Here is a 12,228-nt window from a genome sequence, read left to right as displayed (position 1 = left end):
TTTAACCTGACTTCAACGCTCTCAGCACTCCTGGCTGCTCCTTTATCTTAGACCCCTGGGACCCACCCCCGTACTGACGGTACTGGTCCCTTATGGTCGTTGCAGCCGGTCAACCCCACTCTAATGCCCTCAATTCTGGGCACTCCTACTTATATGGTCCTTAGATAAGGGACATATAAGACATTAAAACTGATGATAACAGCTACTATAGTTTTTATATAATATATATAGTCCCTAGATAAGGGGTGTATCAGATATTAAACTGATAAGAACAGATACTACACTTGATCTTAGCCAAAAAGCCGAGAAGCGATTATTGTAACTAAAACCCCGCTGGGACCGATCCTGGTACTCACATACTGGTCCCTTGTAGTAGATTGCAGCCAGTCAACTGCAAAGTCCTTTGCTGCCGAGAAATGAACTTTCTCACCATGCTGGAGCGAAGTTGGGCACAGGTGTTTTTCCCTCTCCGGGAATCGATGTGCCCATGCTGCTCCTGCCGTTGCCAGCTCCTCACGAAGTGCCAGCTGCCACTGCTGCTGTCTGTGCTACTGCCGCTGTCTGTGCTCCTGCAGCTGCCGGCTGCCACTGCTGCTGCCGCTGCCGCTGCTGCTGCTACTGCTGCTGCTGCCGCTCCTCCGCGGTTCTCCCGCCGGCCTTCTGCACCTTACATGGACCTGGTCCATGTCTGCACCTAGAAAGGTAAGTTGAAGGAAACGCAGGGTCTCTTACCTGCTGTTCCCGACTTTCCTTCTCCCGCCGGTGACCGTCGTTCCCTGTGTCGGGTTCGAGCCGCTTGGACCGACCCCGGTGTTCACGGGCCTGGTCCTTCGCGGCAGTTCCGCAGCCGGTAACCCCGGCTGTTCCTATAGATCCCCTGGACCCTGGTGCTTACCTTGTGAACAAGGTTTTCAGCCCGAACGTCCCGTTCCGACTCCATAAGTGCCGCTGCACTCGCTGAGCGTTTCGAGCCCCGGTACCGCTGGTCCGTGCTGTCTGTCCCGCAGCCTCTGCGCTGGCTGCTAGCGACTGGTCCCAAGCCAGTCTCGTTTGAGACTGGCATAGGGACCTTTTTTACTTTGCTTCCCGCCCGGCCGAGAGGTGAATTTTGCCGGTGCGGGAGCAAAGTCGGGCTCAGGTTGTTCCCCTCCAGGGAAACTCGTGCTGTTGCTGCTGCTGGCTGCTCGCCCTCCACGGGTCTCCCCGCAAGCTTTCCGCAGCCTCCTAAAAGTAAGTAGTAAAAAGGAACGCAGAGTCTCTTACCTGCTGTTCCCGACTTTCAAATCTCCCGCTTGGGGAACGCCGTTCCCCCCTGTGTGACTCGTTGCAATGCGTATAGCGATATGACACGCATGCGTGGAAGCGGGCTTCTTCACGAAGTCACTCCGCAGATTTACCACCCTCTCACTAAAGAAATTCCTCCTCATGCCCTTTAACCTTCCTCCTCAATTCTGATGTCCACAACTGCTTCAAAATAACCATTACATCCTGCTGCCCAAGAAAGGTAAGGCAGCGCGCTTTAATGACTACTGTCCAGTGGCCCCGACATCCACCAACTGCTTTGAGAGATTACTGATTAACTTCAGCCTCCCAGCCAGCCAACTTTGATCCATTGCAGTATGCATACCGTCCTAACAGGTCCACAGTAGATGCCATCTCCCTGGCCCTAATCCCATCTCTAGAACACCTAGACAATGAAAACTGGACAACTAGGGCTGGTAAAGGCAGGTGCAGCTACACCATTTAAACATGTTGACATGTACATGGATAGAAAAGGTTGAGTGGGATATGGGCCAAACATAGACAAGTAGGATTTGCTCTGATAGGTATCATGGTCAGTGTGGATGATTTGAGCCAAAGGGCCTGTTTCTGTGCTGTATGACTGAATGACTCTCTATGAATCCTTTATTTTAAGGAAGTGTCATTGATATAGGTGTTGTTTACTGTCATCCTTACAATCACTGAGCTGCATGTTATTACAGCATTCAAACACAATTAAGAGTGAACTATATCCATGTGTGCGTAGAGACACATGAAGGACTGTTCAGGTAGAGATAGCAGTATTGCATTCCTGTAGGACTTTGGGAGAAAATTCAGAAGTATTACAAGCTACTAATAAGCAGGATCCTGTTGTCCAATAATGGCTGTGCTTTATTTAGTTCAGAGATACATTGCAGAAACAGACCCTTTGGCCCTCACGGTCAGTGATCCACGTACACCAACACCATCCTATACATTAGGGACAATTTTCAATATTTTACCGAAGCCAATTACCCACAAACCTGTACATCATTTTGAAATGTGGGAGGAAACTTGAGCTCCCGGAGAAAACCGACGCAGTCATGGGGAGAACGTACAAACTTCATGCAGACAGCACCTGTAGTTAGGATCAAAGCCAGGCCTCTGGCACTGTAAGGCAGCAACTTTACCTCTGTGCCACCCTAAATGGCTGTTTGTGACATGAAACGTCTTGATCATAGATACATAGAAAATAGGTGCAGGAGGAGGCCATTCGGCCATTCGAGCCAGCACCGCCATTCATTGTGATCGTGGCTGATCGTGTCCTATCAATAACCCATGCCTGCCTTCTATCTATATCCCTTAACTCCACTAGCCCCTAGAGCTCTATCTAACTCTCTCTTAAATCCAACCAGCGACTTGGCCTCCACTGCCCTCTGTGGCAGGGAATTTCATAAATTCACAACTCTATGGGTGAAAAAGTTTTTTTTCTCACCTCAGTCTTAAATTACTTCCACTTTATTCTAAGACTGTGGTCCCTGCTTCTGGACTTGAACAACATTGGGAACATTTTTCCTCCATCTAGCTTGTCCAGTCCTTTTATAATTGTATATGTTTTTATAAGATATCCCCTCATCCTTCTAAACTCCAGTGAATACAAGCCTAGTCTTTTCAATCTTTCCCCATATGACAGTCCCGCCATCCCAGGGATCAATCTCGTGAACCTATGCTGCACTGCCTCAATCACAAGGATGTCCTTCCTCAACTGAGACCAAAACTGTACACAATACTTCAGATGTGGTCTCACCAGAGCCCTATACAACTGCAGAAGAACCTCTTTACTCCTAGACTGAAATCCTCTTGTTATGAAGGCCATCATTAATGATTCTCAACTCAATGTAATTATTTTGCTTTATGTGCTTTACCCGATTCTGATTTAAACAAAAATGGATGATGTTTCCAAAATTACAATGATGAGGTTGGAACAAATGTTCTCTAGGTTACTCGTCCAGTAATCAAAATATTGTAGCACTACTGCACATGTTTGCTGTTAACCCACTCCTAATTATCATCATGTTCAGGGGTCTAGTGTAAAATAATTTAATTATTCCCAAATATCCTTACTCCTTCCTCAGTAGCAAAGATGGTGAAACTCCACTCTAATTTTGCTGCAGAGCAAGAAATAATAGTGGAATTGTCCATTCCTGCAAAGGCTCCATAGGAAACACATCAGATTTTAATTCTTCTTGAACAACATTGTAAACTACAGCAAAAATCTTAAATGAAAGTAAGTTATCTTTTTAGCTGGTATTGCAAAATATTAAAGAGGATAGTTATGCAAAAGCATATGTTTCCTACTCAAGTTGATTTGCAAAATTGATGAAAAAACTTTGCTGCTTCAGTCATCAACTTTCACAAAAAAAATTCTGATGCTGCTGTTAAGATTGACATCAAACAATAATTGAAAGCGGTCTAATTAATTTAAAAGTTTTTAACAATAATAATGATCTGATTAGCTGAAGGCTAACTGTAGAAGAAAGCTCCATTAATTAATAGTCAAACTATAAATGATATGACACCTTAATGCTGCTTTGATATCATTCTCGATAGTCCAATTTGAAAGCGGCAAATGACAGAATGCATTGCTCAACAAAATGTTAATTTAAGCAACTCAATAACATTAAACAAGTTAGCGTGTGGTGTAAGGTGTCATTTTTTTTGCATGACATAATATGTAAGACATTTTGCAGTGAATTTTGAAATTGCGTAGAAATAGATATCATTAATGTTATATATTTATAAACTTTCTTTGCAATTAATTAGTTAAAATAATTATTTTGAAATAACATAAGGTACAATAAGTCTTTAGGAGGTAGATTATGGTCGTGATGTTTGAGGCTTTTAGATAGGCACATGCAAATGCAGAGAAATGAAGGCATATGGATCATGTGCAGGTATATGAGATTAGTTTATCGTGGCATATTGTTCGGCGTGGACATTGTAAGCTGGTGGGCCTGTTCCTATGCTGTACAGATCCATGTTCTAAGTTTTAAGATACAAAATCTGCATAATATTACATATATACCATGGATCTGAAATAACTTCTGACTACTAACATAACAGGGGCACATTTTTAAGTCAGGAAGTATATTCACATTGTTTTGGCAATGACTTAATGCTTTTATATGCAGCAACATTTGTGTATTATAAACTATATTTAAAAGCAGGCCAGATTAGATATATATCTGAGCACCCTGGGAAACCAAAGAGAACATTGCGGGAGCCTTGACTGAAATTTACGAGCCGTCATTAAATACAGGAGAGGTGCCGAAAGACTGAAGGGTGACAAATGTTGTGCCTCTATTCAAGAAGGTCTGCAGGGAAAAGGCTGGGATCCATAGGCCAGTGACCTTAACATCTGCAATTGGAAAATTACTAGAGACTAATCTGTGGGATGGGATATACATGCTTTTAGAGGGACAAGGGCTACGAGGGGAATGTCAGCATGATTTTACGTGGGAAGACGTCTCAAATCTGATTGAATTTATTGAAGATTTGATCAAGGTTGACAAGGGCAAAACTGTAGATGTTGTATATATGGACCGACAAGGTTCCACGTGGTAGGCTGCTCAAGAAGGTTAGATCACATGGGATCCAAGGAGAGAGAGCAGGATTGATAGCCAATTGGCTTAATGGAAGGTGATGGAGGAAGGTTGTTACTCAGACCGGAGGCATGCGACTAGTGGTGTGCCTCAGGGTTTGGTGCTGGGACCGTTACTGTTTGTCATCTATATATCAATAATATGGGTGAGAACATAAATGGCAAGATTAGCAAGATTGCTAATGATACAAAAGTCAGTGGTATTGTAGATATTGTAGTGAAGATGGTTGTCAAAAATTGCAACAGGATCTTGATTGATTGTACAGGTGGGCTGAAGAACAGTTGATGGAATTTAATACAGAGAAACATGGGCAAGACCAACACAATGAATGGTGGGGCTCTGGGGAGTGTTGTAGAGCAGAGGGATCTAGGAATGCAGGTACATAGTTCCTTAAAGGTGGCATCACAAGTAGATAGGGTGGTCAAAAAGGCTTTTGGCACATTGGGAGATTGGTTTGACCATTGCATGTAGGAAGGAATTGCAGATACTGAAGTCAGATACCAGTGCTGGAGTAATTCAGCAGGTCATGCAGCATCTCTGTAGAAAATTGCCGACCTGAAGAGTCTGAGGAAGGGTTCTGACCCAAAATGTCACCTATCCCTATTTTCCATAGTTGCCGCCTGACCCACTGAGTTGCTCCTGTCTTTGGTTTGCCCATTATTGTGTTCACCCGAGTTTAGAAGAATGAGAAGGGAACCGATTGAGATTGAGACAAGGTTATACAGACTGGTGCAGGAAAAATGGTTCCCCACACACATGGGTGTGTGGAATAAGTGGTCACATTCTCAGGATCTGGGGTAAAGCACTTGAGACTGAACTGAGAAGATATTTCTTCACCCACAGGGGATGAACCTGTCAAACTCTCTGCCATAAAAGGCAGTGGGGGTAAAGTAACTAAATCTAGTTAAAGAGCATTTAACTCTTAAAAACAACTAACTCAAGATGATGGTCAGAGTCTCTTTTATCTTTTTTGATCAGCACATAGTTTGTCTCAGTGCAATTGAGAATGCAGGAATTGTAAGCAATCAGTAGCTCAGGGCTGATTTCATAATATGTGCGATAATAGCACTCCCCTTACGGGAGGATAATCAGAACGGTCTCATCAAGTCAGAACAGTCAAGGAACAATTTGTTTCAAGTTTAACTCTAGAGATACAGCGCATGTCTTTCGACCCATCGAGTCCATATCTCTGTATTAATCTTTGATCATCGATCTTTGATCATCTTTTCACACTAGTTCTATGTTATCCCACTTACTCACCCATTCTGTACAGATTAGGGAAAATGTTACAGAGGCCAATTAACCTACCAACCCACACATCTTTGGGATGTGGGAGGAAACCAGAGCACTCAAAGGAAATCTACACGGTCACAGGGAGAATGTGCAAACTCTATTGAGACAGCAGCCGAAGTGAGGATCAAACCCACATCTCTTGCACCATGAGCAGTGGCTCTATTAGCTCTGCCACCGTGCCACCCACTAACATTAAAACATTGACGAACAAGATACTGCAAATGTTGGAACCTTAAACATAAAAAGAGAAGCTGCTGGTGGAACTCAGCAGGACAGGTAGCATCCGTGGAGGAAAACAGGCAGATGATATTTCTTACATAGAAACATAGAAACATAGAAGATAGGTGCAGGAGTAGGCCATTCGGCCCATTTGAGCCAGCCATTCAATATGATCATGGCTGATCATCCAAAATCAGTACCCCGTTTCTGCTTTTTCCCCATATCCATTGATTCCGTTAGCCCTAAGAGCTAAATCTAACTCTCTCTTGAAAACATCCAGTGAATTGGCCCCCACTGTCTTCTGTGGCAGAGAATTCCACAGATTCACAACTCTGAAAACGTTATTCTTCATTTCAATCTTAAATGGCCCAGCCCTTATTCTTAAACCGTGACCCCTAGTTCTGGATTCCCCCAACATGGGGAACATTTTTCCTGCATCTAGCCTGTCCAAACCCTTAGAAAATACGTGTTCGGCACAGACTAGAAGGGTCGAGATGGCCTGTTTCCGTGCTGTAATTGTTATATGGTTAATTGTCTATGTTGGTATAACAACCCCCTCATCCTTCTAATTCCAGTGACTACAAGCTCATTCGACCCATTCTTTCATCATAGGTCAGTCCCACCATCCCGGGAATTAACCTGGTGAACCTAAGCTGCCCTCCCTCAGACAAAGGGGCCGCCCCAAAATATTATCTGTCCATTTCCCTCCACATATGTTACATGACCCATTAAGTTCCTCCAGCAGTCTATTTTTGGAGTAATATTGAAACACCTTGAGGAAGGAACTGGGCTCAGTAATCAGCTCTCATCGATGTATCCCCAGATGCCAGAATTTCCCAGATAGGGCTATGACTATTCCAGTTGACTCTGAATCTTGGATTAACAAAATTAGGGTGCAATAATAGTAAGATTAAACGAGAACATACCAGTTTGAAGTTTGATCTTTATTTTATGAGGAGTTACGTTGAGGGATTACGTGAAGAAGCCCCTCCAGTTCGCATGCGCGTCAATCTTCAAAGCAGCGGTGGGAAATCACAGATAACAATAATTGAAGTGACATAGTAAGCTTAGAGAAGACTAGAACTACCAGATGACCTTTATTAGATTAGATTCCTTTATTGTCATTCAGACCTTTCGGTCTGAACAAAATTATGTTGCCTGCAGTCATACACAGAATCAACAATAACAAAACATACAATAAACACAAATTAAACATCCACCACAGTGAGTTCACCAAGCACATCCTCACTGTGATGGAGGCAAAGTCTTAGTCTCCGTCTCTTTCCTCCTTGTTCTCCCTCTGCGCTGAGGCGAATGATCCAGGCCGAAGATGCCGTCCTCCAGTCCAGCGGACCTCCATGGTGATGTTACCATCGCCGAAAGCCGGAACGCCGTCTCCGCTCCGAGACGGCCCGCCACAGCATCAGCTCCGGGCCACCGCCCCAGCTCTGGGTCCCGCAGTCTCTGCTCCGGGCCGCGGCCCCAGCTCTGGGTCCCGCAGGGTCCATATGAGGGCTGGGAGCGGAGGACACGTAATCCCTCAACGTAACTCCTCATAAAATAAAGATCAAACTTCAAACTGTTAAGTTCTCGTTTAATCTTACTATTTTACTTCGGAGTCACGTGTGTGACTACGTGAAGATTTCAAAGCTCTGTGATTTCATGCCGTGAGAAACGAGTCTAACCACAACTACTTCATTGACAGATGAGGGAAACATTCACAATGCATACAGTCATGACATAGATTTAAACATGCTGATGCTGTTAATGAAGTAATAATAATAGTAACACCTCTCATCCGGGTGGAACTATAATAAAACGTAAAATAGAGCTGACAAATACCCATGGTCTGGCAATGGGTTATTGTAAAATGTTTGGAAATTTGTTTGATTGACCATACTTCAGCCGTTAGGATGTGGTCCAGCAGAACATAAATAACCCTTGCTGCTGATGTAGCAGCCCTGGTGGAGTGAGATCTGTAAATCATTATCTACTCCTGCATAAATCAAGCCCCGTTTTATCACCTGGAAAAGGTCTGACTGGATATGTTCTTATAAAGTTTTTTGTAACTAACAAGCATTGCTGGTTCAGAGCCTCAAAGGCTCTCGGTGACCTTGATGTATTGTTGTATATGTGTGCCCTCACATAACCAAAGGTCCCTGAGTATGCCTTGAACTATTTTGAGACCTGACACCCCTTCTGCTCTTCTTAAGTAATTATAAACATAAAATATTATATATATCCGGAAGTGGCGGCGCTGGGAACGGCTACGGCTCGCCTGCAGTCCGTTTGTCTTTTACTTTTTTGTGTTGTTTTTTTCGTTTTGTGTAGTTATGTTTTTGTTTTTTTAGGCTGTGTTTATGTGGGGAGGGGGGTGGGGGGTGAAACGGGGGCTGCTGTCACTCCCTTCGGGGGAATACGACCTTTTTGTCGTATCCCCCTTCTTTGCCTCCGTCTACGCTGAGGCCTAGCGGAGCCGGCGACCTCGGGACTCTGGGGGCAGCTGACAGGACTCGTCCTGGGCTCGCTCCCGGCCCAGCCCGGGATGGAACGGTGCTCTCGTGAGAGCGGCATGGTGAGGGGCTGGAGTGGCCCAGCCCGAGGGAGGAACGGCACTCCCGTCGGAGTGGCCCAGCTCGAGGGAGGAACGGCACTCCCGCTGGAGTGGCCCAGCCTGAGGGTGGAACGGTACTCACGTGAGGGCGATCCGGTCCCGTGGCTGGGACGATGTTCTGGCGGCGGTGTCCGGAGTCCTGGGTTCAGCCGCGGGCCGGCGGCTGTGTGTGCTGGACTGGAGGTGCGGCGGCTTCGACCACCCCGGGCCGCAGTGTTTGAACCGGCCCATTCTCGGGGTTCGGTGAGCTGCGGGACTGTTTATACCATCGCCCGGTGGGGAATCGCCTCAGCGCAGAGGGAGCAGAGGGAGAGACTGCAACCCTAAGATTTTTGCCTCCACCACAGTGAGGAGGTGTTTGGAGGACTCACTGTGGTGGATGTTAATTTGTGTTTATTGTTGTTATTATTGTATCATTGTATGTATGACTGCAGGCACAAAATTTCGTTCAGATCGTAAGGTCTGAATGACAATAAAGGAAATTCTATTCTATTCTATATTATTTACAGATGTAATCATCCTGTCCCATCGCAATTATGTAGCGACTGAACCTGTTGTGCTAAACCAACACCAGGAGGATAACTACCTTATGGGATCTGGCCAAAGCTAAGGATATAGCTGGAGCCCCTGGTGAAATAGTGTTAACACAATGTCAATATCCCATACTGCATTGTACTTGTCCTGGGAGAACTTGTGCTAAAGATATCCTTTACAAACTTGATATCCGGGATGAACCCGACAGAGTGGGTCTCGTTTGCTGCAGCAAATATGATGGGAAAGCACATTGGCACAGTTAATGGTCCTATAACTCAATTATTGTCAAAAGACCATTTAAAATGAACTCCAAGACGTCAGTAATCTGTACCATTTTAAATGCAACATGAGCATTAGCTAAACGCTTCCCATCTCCTGAAAAAGAAATGTACTGCTTTTTTGGTGCTATCCCAGCACTCTGTAGTGAGCACACACAAGGATAGGTGTGACAACCCAAGTTGTAGGGGCAGTCTATTCAGAATCTGCAAACATAAATAGATTTTATCATGCACAGGCTGATTTCCCGAGCCACAGGCTGAACCAGCAAAGTTTACATTTAGAATAACTGTATAAGGCTGTACTATTATTCCCGACAAATCGGGACTCAAAGCTGCATAGGCCAACCAGAATTTTTTTAAAACAGGGTTGTGATGACTTTATTTGAAGACCCGACTGATGAGGCAAAATGGAGGAAGACATAAAAGACCATTCCTCCTCCTTGTAGCAAGAATGTATCTTTCGCCACTGTCTATGCCCCATATTTTTGCAACCTGTGAATAAGCATGAAAACCAACGTATCAATCTTCGGTGTCTATTGAACCAGAATTTCATAAATACTGCGTGATGAAACACCCATTCTGTGTTGTTATTGATCTGTACTTGACGATACACCAGTGGCAAATGAGATTAGGTAAAGTATTACAGGATACTTTTACTTGATTGTACCCATGTGACTAACATATGTCACCATCATAGTGTATCAACCTGAAGTTGATACATGTAGATTATGCATATTCGCTCAATCACTCTTTAACCCATGGAATGCACGTAGGGTCTATAGATAGTTGATACCAATAACTGAAGAATTGGTAACTCATGCTAATCTTCTCCACCTCCAAACTAGAGATGACATTTGCAATTCCCCACGTTAGGGCCATTAGCATCAGTTTGCAATATAACTGAAATTTCTACTGACCAAACTACTGGAGCAATGCCGAATACTGTTTGTCAATCATTGTGACTTTGGTAGCTTCAGCTAGTAATAGCATAGGTGTGTTAACAATGACCTACATGGCACTTTAGAGTTTGCCATTTAGCATGGTGTCAGTCCTCCCACTTGCACAGCTGAATCACAGCTATTCAATTGCCAATTAGTCTTAATAAATAGAAGTCTAGTTTATAACAACAAGGCTGTTACAGGTTTCTATTAACTCCAATCTGTTGCCCAGGGCAGAGTCATAGGCCAATTAAGAGCAAAAGGTAAATTCCAATGACCAAGTCTATTTGATAACTACTTCATTTTAACTGGATAGAGGAGCCCAATTATTAAAGGTAAATCCCAATGACCAAGTCTATTTGGTAACAACTTAATTTTAACTGGATTGAGGAGCCCAATTTCTCAAATATAGTTTGAGACTGAAACAGTGGATTTTAGCAAAATACAGCGTTAAAAATATCATCCAGACAGGACATCATACTGTTGTTATTGCTTCATCATAGCAATGGCCTCCTCCAAATATCTCTGATGATCACTGTAAATGGGAACACCTTATGAAACCAGTTGATAATCAGCTATTTTTCATAACGAACAGGCCACGTCTGCCATCATTTCGTGCCTACACGACAACTCTGGCCCGATTTTCAAGCCTGTTTCGAAAGACAATTCTGGCCACAATTCTGCCTGTCTCGAAGGCAATCCTGGCCAAAATTACTGAGCCTGCCTCAAAACACAATTCTGACCCAATTCCAACCTGCTTGGAATGCTAGTATTGTCCATTTCATGGTTAGATGCCTGTAAGTAAATAATCATGTCTTAATCATTTGTGTATTGTACAACCAAGTGTAAATGTTACCAACTTGTAAGCGGTCCCTTAGTTGGAGAATAGAACTGGTAGAGTATGTGGAACCTCTGGCCAGCTTTCATGCTGCCACCAGCTTCAGTGAAACGCTTACTGCCGATGAAGACGTGGGGTGTGTTGTCACCAAAATGATGAAGCCTTGCTCGTTGTTGGCCTTGATTAGTCCAACAGCTTGTGCTTCATTCTCTAGGTATTTATTGCCTGTTGAATAGGTCTTACCTGAATAGAAGATTCGGCGGCTGGCTCCAATGTCCCCCTGATAGCGGTGTTCACTGTTTGTGTTGGGATGGCAAACTTTGCTGCCAGGAATGGTACCTCTGACTCGCCTTCATCCCTTGGGTATGCTCACGGCTCTACCCTCAGACTTGGCGTCAGATTTACACTGACCCGGCATGGTCTCCTCCTCCAAGAGGGAGACATTAAGTAACCCTGTTGCCAGGCGCTGCTGGCGCGGGATCTCCCATAGGCCGACGCTGCCATAGACTAGGCATCAACATCAAGCAGCCCTGTCCAAGGCGCTGCTGGCGTGGGCTCTCCCATAGGCCCTCGCTGACACAACTCCTGCTAGTGTAACTAGATGGAGCATCCT

General features: G+C 44.5%; 1 pseudogene; it reads right to left on the bottom strand.

Moving 5' to 3' along the window:
• Positions 1-206: 206 nt before the first annotated feature.
• On the bottom strand, positions 207-314 carry LOC129705060 (U2 spliceosomal RNA; annotated as a pseudogene).
• Positions 315-12,228: the final 11,914 nt, after the last annotated feature.

This window comes from Leucoraja erinacea, chromosome 1 (assembly GCF_028641065.1).
Source record: "Leucoraja erinacea ecotype New England chromosome 1, Leri_hhj_1, whole genome shotgun sequence".
Taxonomy (NCBI): domain Eukaryota; kingdom Metazoa; phylum Chordata; class Chondrichthyes; order Rajiformes; family Rajidae; genus Leucoraja; species Leucoraja erinaceus.
This window is presented reverse-complemented; position numbering and strand designations above follow the sequence as displayed.